We start from the raw sequence: 26991 nt of genomic DNA, 5'->3' as shown, positions 1-26991 counted from the left end.
TGGCGGGGAGCCGGGACGGGGCTCGGCAGCTGACGGGGAGCCGGAAGCGGGGCGGGCGCAGCAGCCGGCCCGGGCGCAGCCGAGACGGGGGCCCTGATCCCTATCAGCCTGCCGCCATAGGGAGTCAGGGGACCGGGAGACACGAGGGACCGAGACTACAGGTGCTGGTGATCGTGAGCTAAGAAATGCCGGGGAAACTTGGTCAGGTACGGATACCGACGGTGGACGAGGTGAGCGACGGGACTGTGATTTTCGTGACTTGGGACGTGAAGCGCGCGAGGTAGAGTGGGAGGTGGTCTCAACAAACTCTAACGAAGAAGGTCACGGAAATGGTTCGGGGGGAGGAAGGTGACGGTTCAAAAATAACTTCGCGTTGCGCTGAGTGTCTAAAAGGGCGTAAATATATTCAAAATCATATTCGTGATCCGGGTCGACTAGGACGTGAGGGACAAAGTGCTCAAAATCATATTCGTAATCGGACTTACTTGAAACGTGAGGGGGTGAAAAGGCTTGGTGCTCTTGGTCTTCATCATAGTCTGAATCGATAATAAGGTGGGGAGGTATGACAGGGAGGTGGTCGTTATTATTACCAGGGAGCGAAGGAGAAGAGACAGACGAGGTACGAGGCTGGTCGGCAGGCTGATGAGGGCGGTTGTCAGAGCGGTGAGCCCCTCGCTGGGTCCTTTTCTGGTCGGTGCATTCTGTCACAATCCGCCGGGAGGCGAGTTGGAGGTGGACCCAAAAGGTGAGGAAGCAGGGAAATGAGTAACTTAAAGGGAATTTATTAAGGGAACCAAAACAAGGATAACCAACGTAGCAGGGTGCAAAATAACAGAGGCAAACTAAACGTGACTAAACTGAACCACGGACAAAGAACAAAACAAGACGGGAACGAACTAAGTGGGGATATGAAACGGGACAGGGACAGGTGACGAGAGCTGGGGGCATGAACGAGGCAACGATATTAGAGGCGTGCAGAATCGCTAAAGCGAGGGCAGCGATGTCGGGAAAGGAAGGCAATGCACAGACGCTGAGCTGTTGGCATGGGGTGGTTAAATAGTCCGGTAATTATGGGAGCAGATGGGAGTCAGGTGTGCGAGGCTAACGGGGAACAGGTGCGTGGCTGGTGGGGACGGAGTGCTGAGGGGAAAACGCCCCACTCAGCTGACAAAGTAAACAAAATGAAGACATGGCAGGAAGGTGACAAATAATAACAAAACCACCTGACATGACCGACACGGGTCATGACACATTCACTGACCACTTACGCAGTAGGAAAGTTACCAGGGGCTGCCAGAATCAGTCCCCCCTGGTAGCTTTGCCTAGAAAAGAGGGATCCTGCTCAAATTTGCCACACATACACAAAATGATCCAATAAGTACACAGAATAAGTCACTTGATGGTTGGGGTTAATATTTTTGTGATTAGGGGGGGGGTACTTATTGTGGCAGGTGCTGCCAGAATCAGTGCCCCCTGGTAACTTTCCTACTGCGTAAGTGGTCAGTGAATGCACCTAGAGTCCGACGCTGAACGCGAGTGACTTTATTTATTTTTTTATTCTTTTGCTATTCTTGACGCGGCTATCAGTGGTTATAAGAAAAATAAACAAATCAGTCAATTGGAATACAATTACGTGTTCTCTAACAGGATACCACCTATCTGCATTTTGCCACTTAATTTGATCTCGCTAGAAACACGATAGCCCACTTCACTCATCCTCTCCCCTTTTCATCGTGTTTTGATCACTGAAATTCCCTTATGGTAGCTTCATTGATTGCAAAATTTCTTTGGTCTAACTAATGCAAATGCAGGGAATTTCCCCCCGATTTCGACGCAGTCAAAAGCTTACTTTACGTGTTAAATTGTAGCGAATGGTGTGCTGAAAACCGCACCGACGAAGACTACCACTTTTATGGAAACCCTAGTTTAAATTACAGCAAATCCATCCATCCATCCATCATCTATACCGCTTCTCCTCACTAGGGTCGCGGGGGGTGCTGGAGCCTATCCCAGCTATCTTCGGGCAGTAGGCGGGGGACACCCTGAACTGGTTGCCAGCCAATTGCAGGGCACACAGAGAAAAACAACCATCCGCACTCACACTCATACCTAGGGGCAATTTAGAGTGTTCAATCGGCCTACAATGCATGTTTTTGGAATGTGGGAGGAAACCGGAGTACCCGGAGGAAACCCACACAAGCACGGGGAGAACATGCAAACTCCACACAGGATGGCCGGAGCCGGGATTGAACCCACGCCCAATGCTGTCTCTCACTGTGAGGCCATCGTGCTAACCAGCCACCGTGCCGCCTTACAGCAAATCAAAAACACAAAATCATACATTCTTCGTGCCTTTCAATGAAAACAAACGAATAACATCGCACCGCCTTCAGTCAATGCGTGCGCGCTCCCGCGACAGGGGATACAGATTTTGGCAGGGGGTAAGTACTTTGGCACGACACCGGCGCGGACGGATTTGACCAATACTGCAATTCCTCATTTGTACAACAGACGAGAGTCAAATTAGCAACGGCTTTGTCTGCAGCCCCCGCTGCGCGAGCTGACTGTTACGGCTCATTACGTCACAGCTGAGTGGGACATCAAATGCAAACGTCATTCAGACACGGTTGCTCGAAAGTCACACGACTGATGATTCAACCAGAAATCTGAAAGAAGTTATGGAGGATAGAAATGAGTGCGCTCAAACGCAACTACACTTGTTTAATTGTATTGATTTATTTTTAAATGTTTTTGAGTGGTACAATGCACGCCAATACATCTTTATTTGTACACAAAGTACAGTGGTTTAAAAACTTAATTTAAGGGATAAAGTGTTTATTTTCTGCCAATACTAAAAATGTAGTCAAGCACCCTCGATGATACACTTCTGTATTTGGATGAGTTTTGTGTTACAATGATTCAAATTTTTAAAATGATGTTTCAAATTATACAACATGAATGAAGATAATTGTTTTTTATGTATAGTCGACTGATAAATATGAATTGCAGAAAAATATTTTTAATTTTATGTATAAAATAAATGAATATTATAAAATAAATAGTTTTTACATACCGTTTATAGCCTATCTAGTGCCACCTTAACTTTAAAGGTGCTGTTACTGATGCTGAAAATATATTTTACAAGATAAGTATAGTCTAACTTTTATTTCTTAAGGAGCTGTTTATTTGTCAAATATGCTGTAATATGTTGTTTAGAATGCACCACAGAAGATGGGTCATCCATCCATCCATCCATCATCTATACCGCTTCTCCTCACTAGGGTTGCGGGGGGTGCTGGAGCCTATCCCAGCTATCTTCGGGCAGTAGGTGGGGGACACCCTGAACTGGTTGTCAGCCAATTGCAGGGCAAACAGAGACGAACTACCATCCGCGCTCACACTCATACCTAGGGGCAATTTAGAGTGTCCAATCAACCTGTCATGCATGTTTTTGGAATGCGGGAGGAAACCGGAGTACCCGGAGGAAACCCACGCAGGCACGGGGAGAACATGCAAACTCCACACAGGATGGCCGGAGCCGGGATTGAACCCACAAACGGTGCTGCAGCCAACGAGCTGCTAATTTGCTACACAACCACTTAGGGAGGAAACCACCCGCACCATCTCACAGAGAGACGAGGGTTGTGAGTGTTTTCGCACGGACAGAAAATTTTGAAAATGTAAAAAAATATAAACTATTTCAACATTGATTGCTCACTCTGATAGAGGGAGAGGAAAATTAAATTAGTGTTTAGCAGGAAGCAGGTTGAAGGATGGTGAGAGAAAAGTGTGCCCACGCGTGTGTGCGCATAAAACCACGAGAATATGCAGAAGCTGACAGTGGCCCACCGCAATGCATGTTTTACTCTTAAGTTATATTACCGTACTCCACCTTTTTCTGTGTTTAGAGATCCTAAGCAGCCTGAAAATGACATATGAGAGTTAATTTTAAAGAGGAGCAGGATATTGCTGGGTTTATCTGAAAATCGACGCCGACTCGCGCTGCGATGCTGACAGGTTCATGAATTGGCTGTAAAAGGTGGCGGAATCGAACGTGCATGAGTGGCAACAGCCAGTTCTCCCTGGCACCAAGTCGCTGGTAAGGAGCTAATTTTACTGTGTGACTGTTGTCTGTTTAATTAAGAACGTACAGTTGTTACCCGTGGGGGCAGGAGGTGTAAACATCGATACCCAGCTGTCTCCTCACACTTCACAAAAGATTAGTGAAACTAAATGTAGAAAATATAACTAGTTGCGGTTTGTGTGCACATTCTTGCTCTTGTCCACTTCAGGCTGTGTAAGTGGAGACTCGATTGGTATTTTTGATTTTGTGGAGGTGATCGATTGCATGAGCTGACTTTGATGTTAAAAAATCCAAACTCTTGTGCAGAAAGCTTTTTTACTTTCACAACTTGAAGTGGACAAGTGTAACAATGCGCATTTGCATTTTGGTGGCGATCGGTCACTGTTTTAGACAACAGGACTGACAATTTGAGCAATATTACATTGCTTGCCTCTCTGTTGTTACATTGATGCTGAAACCACATAAAAATAATCTCTTCACAAAAAAAATGCAACGGTGTCTTTTAGGGGGCGGCAGGGTGAGCATTTTAGGACTGATGTCATTTTTATATGCAAACCTATTATATAAGTGCCAATGTTAACTTCAATGAAGTGTCCCTTTAAATATTTGACACTAACGGCAAAAACTACGGAAGCGTATTGCTTCCAGACCAGCAAAAAATAAATAAATCAAACTTATCATGCAAAAACGTGAAAATTATCATGCAAAAACATGATCATTATCGTGTAAAAACGTGAAAATTATCACGTAAAAACATGAAAATTATCATGCAAAAATGTGAAAATTATCATAGAAAAACGTGAAAATTATGTAAAAACATGATATTTATCATATAAAAACATGAAAATTATATAAAAACTTGAAAATTATCATGGAAAAAACGTGATAATTATGTAAAAACGTTAAACTTAACATGTAAAAACGTGAAACATATGTTAAAACGTAATAATTATCATGTAAAAACGTGAAACTTGTCACGTTGAAACAACACAGAATGGATAACGTGGCTCCTTTAAACGACTTGATTAAGTTCTGTTTCATGCTTGGGTTGAGACATGGCGAGATTTTACAGTTATTAAGAACTGTGGATGGTGTTGTAATAAGTATGCCTACTCTCCGTCGGAAATTGAAGTGTATGAGACTGTATAGAAGGAAAAATCAGTCGGACCCGCTAGAGGTTGTGTCATTTCTCGTGGATCTACTCAAGGGACACGGAAGACTCCACGGCTACTAGCTACACCACCTCCACTGCATCCAATCTGGCTATGTTGTAACCCTATAGCGTGAGGCAACTGTTAAGGTTTTTATATCCCCGTGGTGTGAAGCAAAGGTGGAGAAATCGCTTGATCCGACGTGTGTACGTTAACTCTGGGCCTAATTTTATGTGGCATATTGACAAACTAAAGCCTTTTGGTATATGCATCAATTGAGCGATTGATGGTATTTTGAGGCTCATGGTTTGACTGCATGCTTATTCAACAAACAGCAATCCAAAGATCACCGCTGGTTATTTTATAGCTGAAGTTGAGAGGAGGATGGGGACACCTGCCAGAATTCGCGGAGATCTGGGGACAGAAAATGTCGCCGTGACAGAGATGCAGAGGTTCCTACACTGGACTACAGATCGCCACGTCAGTAACTGATTCATTTTGGGGTCCAGTAATCACAATCAGAGGCTTGAAAGCTGGTGGACCTTTTTAAGAAGGCATCATGCTCAATTCAGGATGAACCGTCTCCAGGAACTGAAAGACAACGACAGCTTTTTGGGAACCTTCTTGGACAAGCAGCTTGTATTGTTTACTTGCCTGAATGTCATAGAGGTATGTATTATATTATTTAAATAAGTCTGACAATTCTGTCATAACGTGTTTCCGTATATGTGTGGGTGCGAGTGCATGTGCGCGCTATTGTTCGTGCCTGTGTGTGCGCGTGTCTCTCGCACTCTCTAACAATCCGAGTTTATCTTCCTTTTCTTTCACTGCATTTATCTAGTTCCATTCCTGGCCTCTTTCTTACTATTTTCCTCATCTTACCCTTTTGATTGGATGTATATAATTCCAGGCACTTTCCCTCACTATTCTTTATTCCCCTAACTTTTCTTAATAAGTTCTCATCTTCCCTCCCGTCTTTCTTCCTTTAGTACTATGCACACCGTTTTTCTGTCCCTTGTAAAATAAATTAAGCCGTTTTGTTTCTGCTACCTGCTTGTTATTCTTATTTGCTTGTTTTAATTCCACCACCCTGTTCTTATAGCCCGTCAATCGCCCCTTCTTGACATGATCCATGACTTGTATAATTCCTGAATTTATCCTGATTGGTCGTCAAAAAAGCCCATTACACCCCTCCCACCCACATCTTTTCTTCATAAATTCATATACATTTGTATGCTTCATACTGACTCATAACAGTAACTGAAATTAATTATTGTTCTCACTGGTACTGTATTTTTCCTATACAAGAAGAGCTGCAGCAAGTTGCCCATTTGTGGAATACCCACTTTACCGCAACAGCAGAAATGCCGTAGCTCCAAGTGGACGCCCAATTCTAATGTACACCATCCCTCATCTGTTTGGAGGACAAGATCAACTAAAGCAGGTCTACCGAGAGGCAGTGCAGGCCTGTAAATAAGAATGTCAACAGAGAGGACCATTTCCTTGTGATGAGACTGTCTTCAACTTGTATTGCCTTATAATGACAGAAAACTTCTTATTTGCACCCACCACAGCAGATGAAGCCATAGAGCTCTACCTCTTCCTGAGAGAATGCATTCTTAAAGCCTTGTAAATAATCTGACACCAAACGTTTGAGCATTATGGCAAGTATGCATTTTGTCACTTCTGTCTTTAGGTAGATTTTTATTTATTGTTCTTTGTTCTGAGCAAAAATAGTTTCTAATTTGGCTTTAAAAATATTTTGCCTGAATGAGCTCAATCAAAACTGCACAAAAAGGACAACAGGTTCCTGAAATCCTCAATGAAACCCACGAGGCAGTAGTGCACTATGGGTAAAGAGAATGTGCACCAACACTTGATATTTGTTCCACTAATGCACATGCATTTTTCAGCTCTTGTGTCACCAATTCCCATTGATTTGAATTGGTTTTGTTTTAATCATGCATTATGAATAAATGCCCTAAATAGTGTCAACTTTTCATCAACTGTTAAAATTAAGACAAATTAATGAAAAATGACTAGAAATTAGACAAGAGCAAATCGAGCATTTTTCAAATTAGATTACTTAATGCTTTAGAAGGTTGCATTTCTAAAGGACCAAATAGAGAACTCTTTATGCCCCACCAATCATGATTAAATATAAAATAAAGAATGAAAATTCAGTTTCCAATTGGTATCTGTGAATTTATTTTCAGATTTGGTCACAACACGCAGAGCAGGTGACACAAATTGTGTCTCCACAAAATACAGTTTAGGACTGCAATCTTTAGTGAGCAAGACAAAAGAAGTAGCAGTAGAAAGTGCAAAAGTTCACCTCCCGTGGTCATTGCTCTTTGAAGTAATTAAGACCTTTAAAATGAACAGGGGTTTTATATGAACATGGCACATAATCAACAGCTGTGCGTTTCTATATTTGTAAACATTTTGTACGCTTACAGCTCTCAAGTAAAGGCAGGAACTATACAATTTGCTAAACATCAGTCCAACAGGTATCATGTAAATTTCTAACCGTTCTCTCAAAAGCAAAAAAAGCCAGCACATATGGTGTTTCACATCAGTTTCATTTTGTCAAGCCAATGTTCTAAAGCTCTCAATATTCTAGTTTCAAAAGTACACTTACTGTATTTGTCATTATTTGTTTTTAATTATTTGGCTTGTTGGAATTGTTGCCACCCTAAATACTGTGTAGCCCCTCCCTCAGTATTTATTTGTATGTATCTTGGGTGTTTAGAATGTATGGAACCAATACTTTTAATGGCTGCTTTGGTCATTCTGACTGTGTGCTTTGGTCCCTGTAAGGCTACCGGTCATTTATCACCCCTGACCTAAACTATCCTGAACTAAAAGGAGCTTTCAGCAACAAGTATGCTTTCCATTTCAGTGCAGAATTCTGGATAGGAAGTGTATGTTCTTGGCAGTTCTAGAACTGGCCCACAGGTATGGGCTAGTGGTTGCCTTGCCAGCCCATCCACTGCTGTGAAGAGGATGTGAACCTTGTTAACAATGATAACATCTGACCCTGTTAAAAACCTAAACAATTTTCTAAGTCCTGCATCATCAATTCCACTGATGTACTGCTGCAGAAAACGAAGGCTCTGGTTCTCTGCTTGAGTAGTTGTAGATGCCTCCAGCAGCTTCAAAAGCTTTTTTGTTGTTGGCATTTTGTCTTGATACATTTTTAGGACGTTTTGTGGGCTCCCAAATGCATCTTTGAGGGAGTGGCTAACAATTAATGACATTGTTTGAGCTGCATATCTTGGTTTTTGGATCAACTGCTTGTGTGCCACTTTTAGCAAGATACCTTTCAAATTCTCATTGGTCGGAAGAGTGGTGACATCCAAGCGGTTCATAAGATCCAATAGTTCATCTTTGTCCTCATCTGGAAGATCTTTTAAGGCAATGGTAATCAGATCCCTGTCTAGTTGATTCATGTACAGGAGAAGAATTTCCTACAGCATATCACTTTGCTCTCACCAAAAACAAGCTTCTTCTTTTCCTTTCGAGTTTTCCCTTCAGAGGTCGCCACAGAGAATCAGTTGTCTCCATCTAACCTTGTCCTCTGCTCTCACCCCAATGACTTTCTTGTTGTCTTTAACTACATCCATAAACCTCACACCTCACCACTGTCTTACAGTCCTCATACATGTCCTGCACCACTTGAAATGCTTCTCTGCTACTCCAGACTTCCTCATACAGAACCACAGTTCCTCTCTGGGCACTCTGTCATAAGCTTTCTCCAGATCTACAAAGACCCAATGGAGCTCCTTTTGACCTTCTCTGTGCTTCTCTATCAGCATCCTCAAAGGAAATATTGCATCTCTTGTACTCTTTTTTTTTTGGCATAAAGCCATACTGCTATTCACACATGTTCACCTCTGCCCTCAGTCTAGATTTCACCACTCTTTCCCAAAGCTTCATTGTGTGCTCATCAGCTTTATTTCTCTGTAGTTGCAACAGCTCTCTTCCTTGTTCTTAAAAATGGGCACAAGAACACTTCTCCATTCCTCGGGCATCTTCTCACTGTCTAAGATCCTATTGAACAACCCAGTCAGAAATTCTACGCGGGTATATCATAAGGGCCGAGTGTCTTTCCGCTCTTCATCCTCTTCAATACTCTTCTCACTTCATCCTTACTGATCTTTGCTACTTCCTGGTCCACAGCAGTCGCCTCTTTTTCTCTTTGTTCTCTCTCATTTTCCTCATTCATCAACTCTTCAAAGTACTCTTTCCATCTTCCAATCACACTACTGGCATCTGTCAACACACTTTCACCCCTATCCTTTAATACCCTAACCTGCTGAACGTCCTTCTCATCTCTGTCTCTCTGCCTTGCGAACTTGTATGGATCAGTCTCTCCCTCCTTACTGTCCAACCTTGCAGACAAGTTATCGTAATCCCCTTGTTTGGCCTTTGCCACTTCTACTTTCGCCTTCCGCTACATGTCCCTGTATTCCTGTCTACTTTCTTCAGTCCTCTTACTGTCCCCCTTCCACTTAGCTAACCTCTTTCTCTGGATCCATTCTGCACCTCCTCATTCCACCACCAAGTCTCTTTATCTCCTTTCCTTCCAGATGACTGTCAGGTTTAAATGCCCTGACGCCTTTTTTAGACTGAAATAATTTACTGAAGCTGGCTGGAAATCAGAAATAAATCAGGCATGGTTTTCGTTCTGACCGGTCGCGAACGGGAGAGAGAGATGCAGCAGAGAAGACAAAGCATCTTGCTTAGTTCAGCCTTGGTCACTTCTCTCTCTGGTCTCTCTATCCCGCCACTTCCTCTTTTATTCGAGTTTGACTCCTGGAAACAGGTGGTTAACTGACAACTGACAATACAGGTCTGTTTTAGGCTAAACTAATTATCAGAAGACTGGAAAGTAACTGACAATAGTGGTTTGTTTTAGGCTAAACTAATTATCAGAAGACTGGAAAGTTACTGACAATGAAAGCTTCAAACAAAAATGTAAGTGTGTGCGTGTGCTAAAGCAAAAATGTAAGTGTCTGTGTGTGTGTGTGCAATCATTACTGATACAAGTAGTCTATAGAAACATGATTAGAAATACACAAAACTGATTACATAAAGTTACTTGAAGTCAATGTGATCCTCAGCAGCTTATCTTACAATGACACACCAAGGACTTTCCTACCTGTCTCCTTGATCACATTTGCTGTAGTTGTCCAGTCATTTGGAAGCTCCTCCTGACTATCAGGAGCCCTTCCAACTCCTTCCTGAAGGTTATACAACACTCTTCCCCGTTCAACTTCCACCATTTTGTCCTCTGCTTTGCCTATGCCCTCTTGTTGTTTTCACCACCAGAGTCATCCTACACACTACCATCCTATGCTCTCTGGCTACACACTCACCTCCCACTACTTTGCAGTCGCTGATCTCCTTCAGATTACACCGTCTACAAATGATGTAGTCTACTTGTGTACTCATACTTCCATTCTTGTAGGTCACCTATGCTCCTGCTTCTTTTGGAAGAAAGTATTCACAACAGCCATTTCCATAATTTTTGCAACGTCAACCACCATCTGTCCTTCTGCGTTCCTCTCCTGGATACCAAATCTGCCCATCACCTCCTCATCACCACTGTTTCCTGCCCCAACATGTCCATTAAAGTCTGCCCCAATGACAACGCTATTGTTTCTAGGGATGCTCTTGATCATTTCATCAAGGTCCAACCAAAAGTTCTCCTTCTCCTCCAGCAACCTCCCTGTGGCGCATGCCAACTAACAACATTGATCATTGTTGTTGCTCCGCTGCACAGTATGTCATCCAAAAAACAATGTACACCATGTAATCCACTGAGAATTTGATCCATGGCACGCTAAAATACTGCTGGAGCCGATGTAATGCCAAACGGTAATCTGCAATACCTAAACAGTCCTTTATGAGTATTTATGGTCAGTATTTCACGTGACTCTTCATCCACATGCATTTGCAGATATACTTGGTTTAAGTCAATCTTACTGAACTTTTGTCCACCGCTCAGTCCAGCAAACAAATCATCAATAAGTGGGAGTGGTTATTGCTCTGCACTCGACACCGGATTGATAGGCACTTTGAAATCTCCACATGTGCGTATTCCTCCATTCTTTTTGTGTACTGGCACAATGGGAGTTGCCCATTCACTTGTTGTAACAGGTTCCAGCACTCCACTTTTGACCAATGCTTCCAAGTCTGCCTCGACTTTGTCACGAATGGCGTAAGGTACTGTCCTAGCCTTCACGAACACTGGTTTGCTTCCTTGCTTAATGTGTAGTTTCAATGTAATATTTTTCAGGCTACCTAACTCTGGTCGGAAAACCTCCTCATTCTTATCCAGGATGGTTTGCAGTTGTAAATTCCCATTTGACAACCATCTGACTCCTTGCCAATCAAGACGTAATACTTTCAGCCACATACGCCACATGATTGGTGCAAAGTTTCCTCTCGTAACATACACTGGTAGCTTAACAGTTTGACTGTTACACTCAACCGTTATGTCGGTCATTCCTTTAATGTGCACCTTATGTCCTGTATATGCCTTGAAAGCAGTGTCATAAGGGCGTAAAGGAATATGTTTCATGCACTTCTTGTAGACTTGATATGACACAAGCAATGCCTTTGACCCTGTGTCTATCTACCTTTTAACTGGATGCCCCTCCAGGTTAGTCTGAGCGCAATAGCAATCTGAGCTTTCATCTGCATTCATTATACATACTATGTTCACGTTCACTTCTTCATCAGAAGATGAGCTTTTGTCATTTTTCACAGTGTACACTTTCTTTTTATTTTTGAACTTGTCTTTTGTGACCCGTTTCTTACTCTTTTCCGGAGTTTTCTTGTTCCGATATGCTCTTTCCACATGTCCTTTCTTGCCACATTGACGACAGTCGATTTCTTTACACCAGCAGGTAGATGCAATGTGACCTGTTTTACCACATCAATAACACGGTCCAGGAGAACTGCTCTGACTGTCTGCAAGGTTGTGCACTCTTCCTGTAGCATTTACTTGCTGAGCCTCTCTGGACGCCATTTCCATTGTAACACTGATGTTGATAGCCTTTTCCAGGGTCAGGTCACTTTCAGTTAGCAACATTTTCTGTGCTGCTTCATTTCTTAATCCACACACTAGTCTGTCCCTTAGTGTGTCATTTAGCACCTCTTTGAACTCACAATGTTCAGCTAGCTTTCTCAAAGCTGCCACAAAAATGGTTACGGACTCCCACTCCTCTTGACTGCGCGTGTGAAATCTATATCTTTCGGCAATGACAAGAGGTTTTGGTGAAAAATGTCCCGTGAGAACACCCACTATTTCTTCATATATTTTACTCCCTGGTGTAGCTGGCTGTACCAGATTACGAAGCAAAGTAAATGTCTTCGGGCCTATCAGACTCAAAAACTTAGGGACTTTCTTTTTGTCCTCAATACCATTAGCTTGAACGAAATAGCCAAAATGTTGCGTGTACGAGCTCCACTGCTCCACGTCCTCGTCAAAGGGGCCAATCGAGCCGATAACTCCCGCCATTCTGCGCCTGATTAATCAGCCTGCCACTTACTTGATTGTCTTCCTCAAAACTTTTAATGTCCACGGTTTCCGCTCACATTTCCTCCATGATCAGCGTAAAGTCCTCCCCGAGAAAAAACAGCGTTGTCACCGCCAGGGGAATGGCACAGACTATCACCTGGATTTGAGCTCCGCGACCCGCAGAAACTCAAGAATAACACTGTCGTGGGTTCAGACGTCCTCTGCGCCACTTTTGTTCTATCATCTATCGTTATTTCGGGTAAGTATGAATGTAGACTCAGGTATAGACGGATGACTTTTAATCGCAACGGAGCAGAGCAGGAAAACATGGGAGGCTCTCATTTACATTGCTCAACGCACACACTGTGTCATGACGTCACACGTAACTATGCGATTCGATACAGACCAAAATACATTATCATCACACCTTTGATTCCTAGCTTCAGGCTCATCATTCTATTTGACACTCTTTTTACTTGCAGGACGTTCCTAATGAACTCCTCTTTCACAATAACTCCTACTCCATTTCTCTTCCTATCTATACTGTGATAGAACAACTTGAACCCGCTCCTAAACTTCTAGCTTTGCTCCCTTTCCACCTGGTCTTCTGAATACATAGTATGTCCACTTTCCTCCTCTGCATCATGTCAACCAGCTCTCTACCTTTCCCCGTCATAGTTCCCACATTCAAAGTCCCTACTCTCAGTCCTTGGCTCTTTGTGTTTCTCTTCTCTTTCTTCCTTCAAACACATCTTCCTCGTCCAATTTCCACCAGCGCCCTGTAGGTTGGCAGCACCGGTGGCGATCGTTGTTAACTCGGGCCTCGACCGATCCAGTATGGAAGTCATATATTTGATTCGCATATTTGATTTTGCCGAAGTTTTACGTCGGATGCCCTTCCTGACACAACCCTCTGTATGTATCTGGGCTCGGGACCGGCAAAGAAGACTCTGGCTTGTGCCCCCTTACGGCTACATTCTCACCAAAAACAAGCGCCATGGAAAGTACCCAAGGTCTTCAAATCCTTTCAGCAAAATCTGGCCAATGGATTTCCACTCATCTTCGTGCCATCTAGGAGACAGTAATGAAACTCTCACATCCTCTCCTTCAGCTGTGTGGTCCATAATCTCAGTCAAAAATGCAGCATAGACATCACTTGCAACACAACTGGCATCAAATAATTTTTCATCAATGTAGGTGTATTTTAGGGAGTGTTTGAGCAGTGCTCCATCCTTAAACTGGCTAATCATCTCTTCCAGAAGATTGACTGTGTGAAGTTTTATGGTCGTGCATACAAGATCATATGAAGCTGGAGAAAGTGCTTGATCACTTGTATATGCTATGTCTGGAGTGTTTAAGGTTGATGAGCTTCACGGGAGAAGAGTGACTGATGTGGCGGCCAGCTCGTCTCCTTCAAACAGCTGGCTGGGTTCATCGACCAAGGTATCATCTAGCTGACTTGCCATGGGTTCTCCAAAGAAATGACCAATCATCACCTCAGATGTGTCTAATGTTAGATCAGCATCAAATGTATTCAAATCAGCCTGATCCTGTACATGTGTGTCTGTTGTTGTTGGAGAGCCTAGGGGGTGGACTGTATAGGTGATTTGGTTCAATGGGGGTATGCTCTTTTCACCCCTGGGTGTCGGTCAGAACACAAGGATGAGTCCAAGATGTGGGTTGGCAGCTTTAATAGTGTATCTTCACATAACATGTAGCAGCACAGGCAACAGGCGGACAACACATAGGCACAGATGGGAATGAGGTGATGGGCTCAGGCATGCAGGATGCATGTGAGCTTGTGGCAGTGAGCTCATGGAGCAATGAGCGGGTGGCAGACAGTGAGCATGTGAGGCAAACAGTGAGCGCGTGTGTGTGCGTGTGGTTCTGTAACAAAAGAAACATCACATAAATATAAAGCTCAACTCAACAAACAGCAGCTATAAACTGTATTTGCATGCGCAATTACATAAGCTCAAATGAGACATCAACTGCATCAAACAGTTGCCAACTACGGCCGTGGACGGCGCACAATGGCGGCGGCCATAGGGATTGCGTACTACCTAGGTTACAGCCGACGTACTACCTAGGTTGCAGCAGACCTGACGCACCTAGGTGCATAAACTATATAAAACTATACAAAGGGGCGCGCTTTAGTGGAGCACAACCTCCCTTTATATGACTAGCACACCGCGGGGGAAATTTAGTCATTCACACACCGAGCGAAAGGCACATATTCAATGACGCGGCGAACTTCAAAGGCAGCTCGGCGACGGCGCATGGCAAGAAACATGGCGGCGGCGCACAACGACATACAGACTAGACGGGAGTAGACATGACGATGCACAGCGGCGCGATGAATGAACGCTGTAAACAAATAAATACACCGATGTACTCACTTGCGGTCAGGTACGCACACAGACACTGAGGCATCGAACACGTCACATACTAGTGGTGGTCGGCTGACAATTGCTGCGCTACAGGCATTTGCCAGTAACCCGTATGCGGGCGCTTCTCGCGAGAGCACGGCACCGACGCGACTTCAATCACACAACCAGCACACAATCGATGGCGACACTCAACTTCGGAACCTTTCTAACAGTTGTATATCAATATTTGCATCAGTTCCCGCCCCCAACAGAGTCATCTTCATCTATAGGTGTGTTAGTACAAAGGGAAAATCTTAACACTCCCATTCTTAGTACTGCGTAGAGTGATTGAGATATCTTCATCAAGCACCGCTTTCTCCTGGTAGTCCAATATGTCAGAACTGAATGCCTCACATCTTCCAAATCTACTTTTTCCATTTGGGAAGATAATGTCTTGAGCGTGCTTTAATAGGTCAGCTTTTTTTTTATTCTTTGGACACATCAAGAGTCTTTGTTCCTCCTCCTCTGCGTTTCCTGACTTGTTTACATTCATGAATCCAACCCAACTCAACTTTTCTGGTCTGCTTTTCAGCCCACTTGTTTCTGTTGTAGGTTCTTTTCAGCTTTCCGTTTGAACTCTCCTCATGATCACCTTCATTATCCTCACTTCCAATGCCCATCTGAGTTTTTCAAGCAGTGAATGTTTTTGGGATTCTCTTGCAACTTTTCTTTCCAAACAGAAGCGTCTCGCAGCTATCAGATCTCCATATGTTGGAATGTAGCCAGCCAAGCAGTCATCGTCCATGAAGGCAATCATGGTGGCATCAATCTGTTAAAACACAAAACAAATGTATGCACAATTGACTGATGTAACTATGCACACAGAAATCATCTCAACATTTTGTAATCTTCCAATCTAATAATGTTACAACTTGAAGAAATGCTTGATAGGACACAGGGGTCGCAGCTGCCCCAAGATACGAGTCTATCTTAGCACTTATGACATGATGAGTTGATTTGATTATTATGATTTTGTGATATGCCTGCATTACAATACAATATATTACATACAGTATTGCCATATTCTCAAATTTAACACCTTTTAACAGGAAAATAAGCATAAGTAATGTGTGCCTAATTTTATAACACAAAACCCAGCTCTATATATGTAGTGGATTCCAAATCCTGCGTGCGGACAGGACACTGCAGAGCGGTAAGAGGAAAGGAGGACGGCTGGCTGTGTTTGTTAATGATAGATGGTGTAACCCTGGGCAGATAACTGTTAAGGATCAACTTTGCAGACGGGACATTGAGCTGATAGCTATTAGCATTATTTACCGCGAGAGTTCAGTCATGTGATTCCGGTGGTGGCATACGTGCCACCATCTGCTAACAGTGAGACAGCCTGGGACGTACTAACTGCAGCTGTGAGCAGGCTCCAAACACAGCACCCAAATGCCTTGCTCCTTATCTCTGGTGACTTCAATCATGTTTCTCCTTCCTCCTCTCCGCCTTCATTCACACAATATGTAACCTGCCACACCAGAGACAATAAAATATTGGACCTTTTCTATGCCAACACCAAGGAGGCGTACACATTAGGGGTGGGGAAAAAATCGATTTTGTAATAAATTGTTGTTAACTCTGTCGCAATAAATAATCGATAGCCTGGCGGCAATATCGATATTTCAAAACAACGCACATAATGGATTCACCTCGTCATCACCGTCCATATTTAATCTCTCCTATCCTGTCTGTGGGGGCGCTAATGCCGTAAACGGTTCTAAAATTGCCGGGTCAGCGGCCGGTGAAGAGTGTGAAGAATTTACAATAGAAAAAGAACTAATGCAAGAATGGCGGAAAACCCAGAAAAACAAATCAAGTTTCAAGAGTTTCCACTCGAAAGTGTGGAGACACTTCGCTTTATACGAGACCGGTGATGGGAGAACACTGGATAAAGAGTATGCAATCTGCAAGAACTGCTTTGCAAAGGTAAAATATAACATCAACACTACAAATCTGCAAAGACACCTCGTTCGCTATCACGGTTACTACTCGCAGGTGATAAAAAAAAAGGCGAACCAAGACGGCGACAATCACTACTGTTTTCAAAGCAAAGTTTCCCTTTGGTGTGCTCTTACGTCTGAGCATGTTGTTCAGTTAGTGTTCCTCAAGAAGAATATGCCTTGATGTTTCAACTAGGCGGGTTAACGTAATCCATCCATCCATCTTCTGTCCCGCTTCTCCTCACTAGGGTCGCGGGGGGTGCTGGACCCTATCCCAGCTATCTTCGGGCAGTAGGCAGGGGACACCCTGAACTGGTTGCCAACCAATTGCAGGGCACACAGAGACGAACAACCATCCGCGCTCACACTCATACCTAGGGGCAATTTAGAGTTTTCAATCGGCCTGCCATGCATGTTTTTGGAATGTGGGAGGAAACCGGAGTACCCGGAGGAAACCCACGCAAGCACGGGGAGAACTTGCAAACTCCACAAAGGATGGCTGGGATCGAACCCACGCCCGATGCTGTCTCTCACTGTGAGGCCATCGTGCTAACCAGTCGGCCGCCGTGCCGCCCGCGGGTTAACGTAAAGCACTTTAATGACAGTTGATACTGACATTTCAGGTTCAGAAAGCAGTACAGTGTCTTGGTTTACATAAAACATGTTATTAATGTTTGTGCACTTTAATTCGTCCAGCCGTATTTACAGTGTTAAGACTCAGCGGTAGTGAGGTACTTTGCAAATGCACCTTTCTTTGTACTTTGTACACGTATTGGCATTGAAAAAAAAATTTGATGTTTTAATTTTTATGGCCATTTTTTTCTTTTTTAGTCACATATCTCGTGATATATTGTTGAAGAGATTTCTAATGATATATTGAATGTCGTAGACATTGTGTATTGTGATATTATCGTCATCGTGGGCCACATATCGTCACAGTATCGAATCGTGAGTTACCCGTATCGTCCCACCCCTAGTACACATCACTGTGACTCCCCCCTGCTGGGCGAAGCTGATCACAACTTGGTTGCTCTCCTGCCTGTGTACAAACCTCTGGTCCGCAGGCAGCCAGCTGTAACACGCACAGTTCAGAGATGGTCTGGAAAAGCCGAGGAGGCCTTAAAGGACTGTTTCAACACAACTGTGTGGGAGGTATTCAGCGAAGCCCACGGGGAGGACATTAATGGTCTCACAGATACAATTACAGACTATATTAATTTCTGCAAGGAGAACACCATTCCCACCTGGACAGTAAGATGTTTCTCCAAAAACAAACCCTGGATCACACGGGACATTAAAGCTCTCCTGAAGGAGAAAAAGAGGGCTTTTTTGTCAGGCGACATAGAGGAGCTGAAGAGAGGGCAAAGTCAGCTGAGAAGAAGCATCAGAGAGGGGAAAAAGTCCTACAGGATGCGGATGGAGGAACAGCTACAGCATAATAACGCCAGGGATGTCTGGATGGGCCTGAAGACCATCTCAGGCCACGGACAACCAGGTAAGACCCATTGCAGTATTTTCTATCATTCAGTATTTTTTTTTACCATTGCAGCGTTTTTATTTACTTCCCCTCTGTACCCATGGACAGACATGAGGAGTCACTTGCCGATGTTGTGGGATGTAAGTGTGTATCTACATGGGGATTTGTGGATATACGTATATACTGTGTATATTTGCATGCTTTTTATGAATGTCTGCTGCTAATGTTAGACATTAACCGCAACATTACGCCGCCGCCTCTGTGTGATCTATGTTTGCTGCTGTAACATTGCAAATTTCCCCATTGTGGGACTATTAAAGGACATCTTTATCTTTATTTTCAAACATTGCTATTGTATGCTTTTTTTAAGTTTGATTGTGTGCTGCGGTGATACTCACAATCATGAGATGGCGTTTCATATTATTTTGACATACCACCAAAAACATATTGCGAGGTATGATGTATGCAAGCCAAAAACTGAGCGACCTTGTATTTGTTTATGGATTAACTTAGTGGCAAGCGGGGGAGGGACTTCCACTTCTTGCCCCATAAGTTAAATGTTCTATGTGGGAGTTAGCCTCTCTGTTTAATACCAAAAAGCTAAAAATACAGGTACAGTAACTCAGCAAGAATGTTTTTGATGCATGCTTGTCTAAGTATTTTTTCCAAAATAAAAGACGAGTCCAACCTGAAATGCACGTTGTATATCTCACTGTACAGATGATCCTCGATTTAATTGCAGTCCAACGTCGGCCAAGTAGCCTGCAATTGGAAGTCGCTATGTGCTATAGTCTATAACGTGACTACCTATAACATTCAGTCGTAAAGTCATGATTTTATTTCAACATTTATTAGCGCGCAAAACATTTTTGTCCCATAATATAAAAGACGCAAATGAGGTCTTCTTCTCGATATGATGATTGTTAGCAGTCGTTCAGCACGGTCGTAAATCGAGGACTCCCTTTGGGCTTGCCACCTGTCCGTGACACACATTCGGTTACTGGCTCACCATTACAGAAGCATTGCCATAGGCGAGGATACCTACAACAAATAAACTGCCTCCATGGTCATGCTAAAAGTACTCATATTTTATCATAGAAGTAGTTCCATGCTAACTTGTGCTACCTATAACTCAAGCGGGCTAGCTAACACGAAAGAATATAAAACAATAATGGGCGATGTAAAAAATACAAGACACTTACATGTTCTTGCTCCATGCGCATGAGGAAATCTTCAGCTACTCCTCGATTTCGTAAAAAGCAAGTCCATTTTTAGTGCCATTGCATTCGGAAGCACCAACCTATGCGTCCTGCGGCAGGATGGGGCCAAGGTCGTAACAGATGTAGAGGAGTCCCCCGCGAAGCCAACTTTTCACATGTACTTTTCACGTTTTTACATGATAATTTTCACATTTTTACATGATAATTTTCACGTTTTTACATAAGTTTCATGTTTTTACATAATTATCACGTTTTTACATGATAAATGTCACGTTTTTACATAATTATCACATTTTTACATGTACTTTTTCTGTTTTTACATGATAATTTTCACGTTTTTACATGATAATTTTTACATAATTTTCACGTTTTTAACACAAGTTTCATGTTTTTACATAATTATCACGTTTTTACATGATAAATTTCACGTTTTTACATGTACTTTTTACGTTTTTACATGATAATTCTCACGTTTTTACATGATAATAGCACAGTTTTACAGTATAAGTTTGATTTTTTTTCCTGGTGTGGCAGCAATATGCTTCCGTAAAAAACAGTCACACCACAGCAAAAATGAGGAGTGAGACTTGTAGTGTTCCCCTGCACCAAGGAAATTGTTTTAGTGTATACCACATGCAAGAATTTGTGTTATTTGTATGGGGGGGGCGCGCAAGCAAGGTTGTATACACACACATGCACAAACATACACAGTCACTCATGCACTTTTGTATATAGTCCATTTCAGCACTTGAATATTTTTTATTTGTTCAAATGAATTTATTTTGTTATCAAAAGTACTTTTTGTCGTGCTGTTTTTGTTATTTTATAGGAGGAAAGCATTGTTTATATGCCTGAGTTGTCACAAAGGAAAATGCTTCAAATAGTCGTGTCAAAGTCAAGGTTGTGCTTGAAATGCTTGTTTTTACAAAAACCTCTCTCTCTGTCTCACTCTCCCTCTCTCTCTCTGTTTTTTTTTGTCAGGAATGGTAATTTTGAACAAATTTAGCTATTTCTATCGCTGTCAGCTAAAAAAAAGGAAAAATATAGAAATTCTACTAATAATTCTTTTGGTATGCTTCATGTTTTTATATCATTAGAACACAATATTCTTTGGGCCTTTCAAAATTAGTCAAAATTCACTCAGAAAAACAATGGGATTGAGGGGTTTGCTCTCGTGAAAATGCTGGAATTAAATACGTTAAAGAAGTGGAGTATGATGTTTCCAGCTGGATCGAATTTACATGGCAAGACACATGATTTTTTTTCCAACGATCAATTGCTGCATAAAGAGAAGAAAAAGAAATACAAATTAAAGTTGCTCAAATTCTGGATTCAACTCTAGGGGCGTTCAATGACCACTCACACAGTTAGAGATCTCAATAAAACATTCTCATTCAATGCATTAAACAGCTATAAACTTCTCATTCCTGAACAATGTGGGCATCTGACCTATTGCGCCATTATTAATAGTGACTACCCCTGTTTAAGCCAAAGAAATAAAGAATACGATTTTGATTTGCATTTTGCAAAAAAAAAAAAAATTAAAGAAAGAAAGAGAGAGATAAATCATTGATAATGTAGTAGTGAATGTGAAGTGTAGTAAAACTCAGCAGGTTTTCTCTTTTATCGGCAAACAAAGAGGATAGTTATTCTGTCAGGCAGTTATTAACCTCACAGGTGAGCCAAACAGGTAAACCGAGCCATCAAGTGACTTAGGGAATAATTTTAAGTAACAGAAGCAAGTATGAGAAGGATCACTTTTTTCTTTCGTAAAGTTACATGGGATACATTTTCTGGCAGGCGCCAGCCAGGATTTGCATCTCCTTCACCTTAGTCAAAGAACAGTGAACCCCAACCATCAGACTTATTCAATGTATTCATGAGATCATTTTGAGTAACTGTAGCAAGGATCCCTTTTTTTGAGGTACTTGTGGATACATATTCTGGCAACCTGTAACAACCTCACATTAATTTTTATTACACCCAAAGACACCACCACCGCCGCTTGTCACCCGAGTCACCGAACCGTGAACCCCAACTATCAAGTGACTTACTCTGTGTGGTCCTGGGATCATTTTGAGTAAATGAGTAAATCTTTATCCTCTGTAAAGTTACTAGAAGATGGACATTTTGGCAGATGCATGCCAGAATTTGTACCCCCCCCCAAAAAAAAAAATCACAGAAAGATGAAGCCAACCATCAAGCGTTATTCTGTATATTCTTTAATCTCTTTTCATAGGGAAAACTGATCACGACACAGTCCAGAAAGGGATAATATCAGTGACGGGCCATGCATTCACACGTAGGCCTTCAGTGAAGTTCTGCTTATCCCAACTTAAATAAATACTCGCCATAACCCTATCATTTATCATGCCACAGCTGGGGAGATGAAGTACAGACACACTCACCTCGGTTCACGAGAGAGCTTATTTTGAAAAATGGCCTTGCAAATATATCTAACTTTTACCTCCTTCGGCCATTGTAGGTTAAAAAAAATCAAGGAAATATTTCAGATTTTCAAGCAGTCGCCAGGAAAAACTGGTGTCGATTTCTGCATAAATCACAGAACAAGTTTGTATGTATATATATATATATACATATATATATATATGAATAAACTTTTATTATAAAAATGATCATGATATCTTGATTATGTGTTGAAGGCTTTGACCGCCCATCACTGCTGGATAATATCATACCTTGTTAGCTTATGCAAGTGATGAATAATGTTAAAATAAATACACATAAGTTATCTCATATTTACTTTTATTGCATTGCAAAGCATTTATTTTACAACGTGACCTTTGTTTGAACCACGAGGATAAAAAGTCTTCAGTCAAGAATGTGGAGTGTGGGAGACATTGTGCATCACAGCTGCACCAACAAAGAAAGTGCTTCCTTGTCTCACTACCGCTGTTTGAACGATTGAACTTTTAGTGCCAGAGCATTAAACACTGAGCAAGACCAGCTATGTGTCGCCCGCGACTGGAGGATGCTGGCTGACCTTGGCCGGCAACTTGTGTTTCCTGCAGAGATCGCCATAACCACCCTGAGACCGGACTTGATGCTCTCGTCCCCTTCACATAAAAAGTTTTTTATCATTGAACCCAAAGTACTTTGGGAGGACTCCGTGGACGAGGCTTACGAGCAAAAACATCTACGCTATGCCGAGCTTGCAGCTGAAACTCAACATCGTGGCTGGAACGTTGAGGTCCGCCCAGTGGAGGTGGCTGCAGAGGCTTTGTGGCAAGGTCTACCACCAAATTGCTGGTAGACCTGGGAGTCTGAGGCCAAACACTACGCAGAGCCATCAAAGCTGCATCGGAGGCCGCCAAAAGAGGCAGTCAGTGGCTGTTCATGAGGAGGAAAGACCCCTGCTGGGCCCACAAGTAGCAAGCCAGGAGGTATGCGGTCATGCGGCTTGACCCAGGGACGCCCCTGCCACGCATAGTCCCAAGAGAAGTATGCAACTCTCATGACTAATTGGGATTGACGCAAGCTCAGGGCTAATCACCCTGTGGCTGGCTACCACTGGGGACGGCGTCAAGTGTAAGGCCGAAACGCCCAGTGACCCAGTGTGACACGACTGATGATGCATCCAAAATTATTATTTATCCATCGACCATTCCACCAGCCATCACCAATACAACACAAACCCTCTCAAGTATCTGGCAGCACAAGGGAATTTACACCTATATCCTGTGTTTGGTGAACCAAAGTTTACGCCTGCCATTGTTGTCAGTTCACTCCTGCCAATTTTGTCTGCTTTCAAACTCATGTTTGGAATAATTGACATGTTACTGCTGCTTTTTACCTAATTTCTGCATTCTTAAATTATTATTGTTTTATGTATGATGTAAAATTCTGCATTTTTTCGGTATTACTATGGGAAATTAAAGTATTATAATATTATTGCGCATGTAAATATGGGTGTTAGAATTTTGTATTTGCGAATATCCATCTTTCCATCCATTCTCTTCTGTTTAACTTAGGTTGGGTCACGGGGCAACAGCTTAAGCAAGGAAGCCAGGACTTCCCTCTCCCTGGACACATTGAGCTTGGTGCTCCCTGCCAGCGAGCAAGCTAGCGACAGCAAGCCAGCGCAGACGAGCCGGCAATAGTGAACCAAGAAGCGAGCCATCCAGCACAAGCGTGTGTGAGCTTGGTGCGCCCTGCCAACTAGGGAGCCAGTGCCAACGCCAACGAGCCAGCAGCAGCGAACCAGGAAGCGAGTCATCCAGCTCGAGCGTGTGAGAGCTTGGTGCTCCCTGCCAGCCACCGAGCTAGCTACAGCAAGCCGGCGGAGACGAGCCAGCGCCGACGAGCCAGCTGCATAATTCTTTGTATATGAATTATCCACCAGTGCAACTATATAATTATTTAATAAGTAAGCTAAGAGGTAGGACTAGATAAGTGTTGTACTTCTTCCTAGACCCTATGATCATGTAAACCAAGTTGAACAATGGCATCTACAGATGATTTTCTTTTAATTTCTTTTAAAGGATTTTATACATTTGACTATAAAGGATTTTATACGATTGACTACAAGTTACATGTATTCAGTTTAATGCAATAAAGATATTTACTGATTGTGCTTCAATTCAATGTACAATAAAAGGTCAGGGCAGGCTGTGTGAAATGCGTAGGTGGCAGATGTTTTTTGTACAGGACGAGCCGCACTTCTGATAACGGGGGGGTGTTGACGCAGAGCCTTCCAGACATCAAGGCGATGTTCTGTGAGATTGGACGAGCCGACATGTCATCCTGCGGGCAGAAGACGTCCACTAAGAGAAAGCTAAACTTAACTGCAGATGACACATAGCCAATAGTAGGTTGTCTTTGCTTTGTTTGCTGGGCAACTTGGGGGGGTCGTCATCTTCTGTTGGTTACACAGACGCGCAGGACTATGCTGATAGGGACCCGAGCCCCAGATTTGTTTTAGATCTCCTGTTAGGAATAAATCCACTCCCGTGTGGAATTGCCGGCTTCCTGGTCATTTCTCTCTCAAAACGAGCGCGCACAATTGTTGGATGAATGTAGGTCGTGTTTGGTTAATTTAATTTGAGTCAGATAACTAATTCGAACATTTTGGTAAACTTTTGGTACATTTATAGTTAGAATTCCAACACTTTCAATATTGTTTTTATCTGGTAATCACACTGACCAGGTACTTCTCTGTCCAGCACATCTCCCTCTTCACCACGACAACAAATATAGAGTCAGCATGTCTTCTGATGCTGCACCCAGCCGCCTGTCGATCTTCCACTCCATCTCTCCTCACTCGTGAAGACCCCCAAAATACTTCAACTCCTTCAATTGGAGCAGGAAATTATTATTGACCTGGAGAGGGAAACTCTCCCTTTTCTGAATGAGGACCATGGTCTCAGAACAAGATGTTCTGATTTTCTTCACACTCGGCTGCAAACCGCTCCAGTGAGAGTTGAGGATTGTGACTTTTAGAAGCCAACGGTACCACATTATCTGCAAAAAGCAGAGATGCAATACAGAGACCACCAAGCGGACACCCTCAACACCTCGGCTGTGCATAGAAATTCTGTCGATAAAAGTTATGTACAGAATCAGTGACAAAGAACCCCAACTGGAGACAAATCAAATTTAATGTTGGCAATGCGGACTAAACTCTGATACTGCTCGTACATGGATTAAAACTGCCCATACTGGGCCTCTGATATACTCCATATTTCAGGTTCCCCAGGCTACATGGTCAAACATCTTTTCCAAGTCCACAAAGCACGTGTAGACTGAGCGAACTCCCATCCACCCCTGAGTACCCTGCTGAGAGTGTAGAGCAATGTTCCCTCTAATTTTCCATGCGTCTGACCATTCTGACTATAAGGTTGCCTTTTGCAGTGTAACTGGAAAAAAGGAAAAGGCAGGATTCTAAAAGCACAGACCAAGCCAAAGGTGTTTTGACAAAAGCATTTATTTACAAAAACAGAAAGTTTGGCACACAACCGACAAAGTTCAACTAAAGACGCTGGTAAAACATTTACCAGGAAACAAACACGGAGAACAAAAAACGCTTGCAGAAACACAAGGTGCAAGGAAAAGTAAGAACGAAAATCGCTTGTCTCAAAAGAGCAAGGTAATTCAATTCACGAGACATAACAAAATGACTTAAGTACTTACAGCAAAACATGACGTCTAGATAGTCAAACACTTGGAGTAAATGATCATGAGCAAGGTGAATAATCCGACACTGTGTGGTCGGCAAGCAAGTCCTTAAGGAGTCCGTGGTAATTGATTGCGATGAGCAACAGGTGCATGGCTGGAAGGCAGGTGCGCCTCTCCAGTAAGTGATGACGAGACCCGGAACAAAACGCTGGTGGGAAACGACCCCACACCAGCTGGACAGACAAACTCCCTGAGAATCCCCTGGACCACAGTGTGCAAATCAGACATGCACATGGCGGCCAAACCAGTACTACACCTGTTATATGACGTAGATGGAACAAAAGCACAAACCATCAACATATGAAAATAGAAAAAATGATTAAAGAGAGATTTATGATAAAATCAGCCCTACTTAAAAAAAAAGAATAAATAACAACTATCAGTATAATTGATTAAATCTGAATAGAATATGTTTCAATGTGGTCCCACATTATCCACTCATAAATAAATAAAATCACGCCCTCTATTAAAACACAAAACAATTCTAAGTCACGTGACCTCTGAAACACGGGAAACAGCCTCATTTAAGAGACTCGTAAACTACGCCCATATTTGGACTTCCTAATAGAGCTGTCTGTGTGTCGTCTGCAGGTGCACGTCAGTGGTGAGCGTAAATCTATGCGTGAATCTGTGTTCGTGTGAAAACCAATCAGCTCTGAGATTCAATTTCCTGACGGCCCCTCCTCTCCATCACCACTGAATACACCTTACCAGGAAGAGTGAGCAGTGTGATTCCCCCGATAGTTGGAACAAACCCTTCAGTCCCCCTTTTTAAGAAGAACCACCACCCCAGTCCGCCAATCCAGAGGCATTTCTCCGGATGTATATGCAATGTTGCAGATGGGTGTCAACCAGGACAACCCCACAACATCCAGCATCTTTAGGAACAATGAAAAATCTCATCCACCCCAGGGTCTTGCCACCAAGAATGATGAACGATTGATTGGGAATCTATGCG

The 26991-nt window shown here is 42.8% G+C and overlaps 1 protein-coding gene and 1 pseudogene across 5 annotated transcripts in view; both read right to left on the bottom strand.

Moving 5' to 3' along the window:
• Nucleotides 1–26991, bottom strand: part of LOC148334305 (aldehyde dehydrogenase, dimeric NADP-preferring-like) — a 113423-nt gene that overhangs the window by 77333 nt on the left and 9099 nt on the right. Inside the window, exon 1 of one of the 5 annotated variants that reach the window (XM_088300213.1) lies at nucleotides 15166–15319. The exons of the other annotated variants lie outside the window; for them this stretch is intronic. The gene's annotated coding sequence lies outside the window, so the exon portion shown is untranslated. Of the gene's footprint in view, nucleotides 1–15165; nucleotides 15320–26991 lie in introns of those variants that run through there. 5 annotated transcript variants of the gene reach the window in all.
• LOC148334306 (uncharacterized) lies at nucleotides 8097–12766 on the bottom strand (annotated as a pseudogene).

Source organism: Idiotropiscis lumnitzeri, chromosome 7, assembly GCF_059441095.1.
Source record: "Idiotropiscis lumnitzeri isolate Australia: NSW breed Sydney's pygmy pipehorse chromosome 7, RoL_Ilum_1.0, whole genome shotgun sequence".
Taxonomy (NCBI): Eukaryota; Metazoa; Chordata; class Actinopteri; order Syngnathiformes; family Syngnathidae; genus Idiotropiscis; species Idiotropiscis lumnitzeri.
The sequence above is the reverse complement of the archived record's forward strand: the minus strand, read 5'-3'. Positions and strand labels throughout refer to the sequence as shown.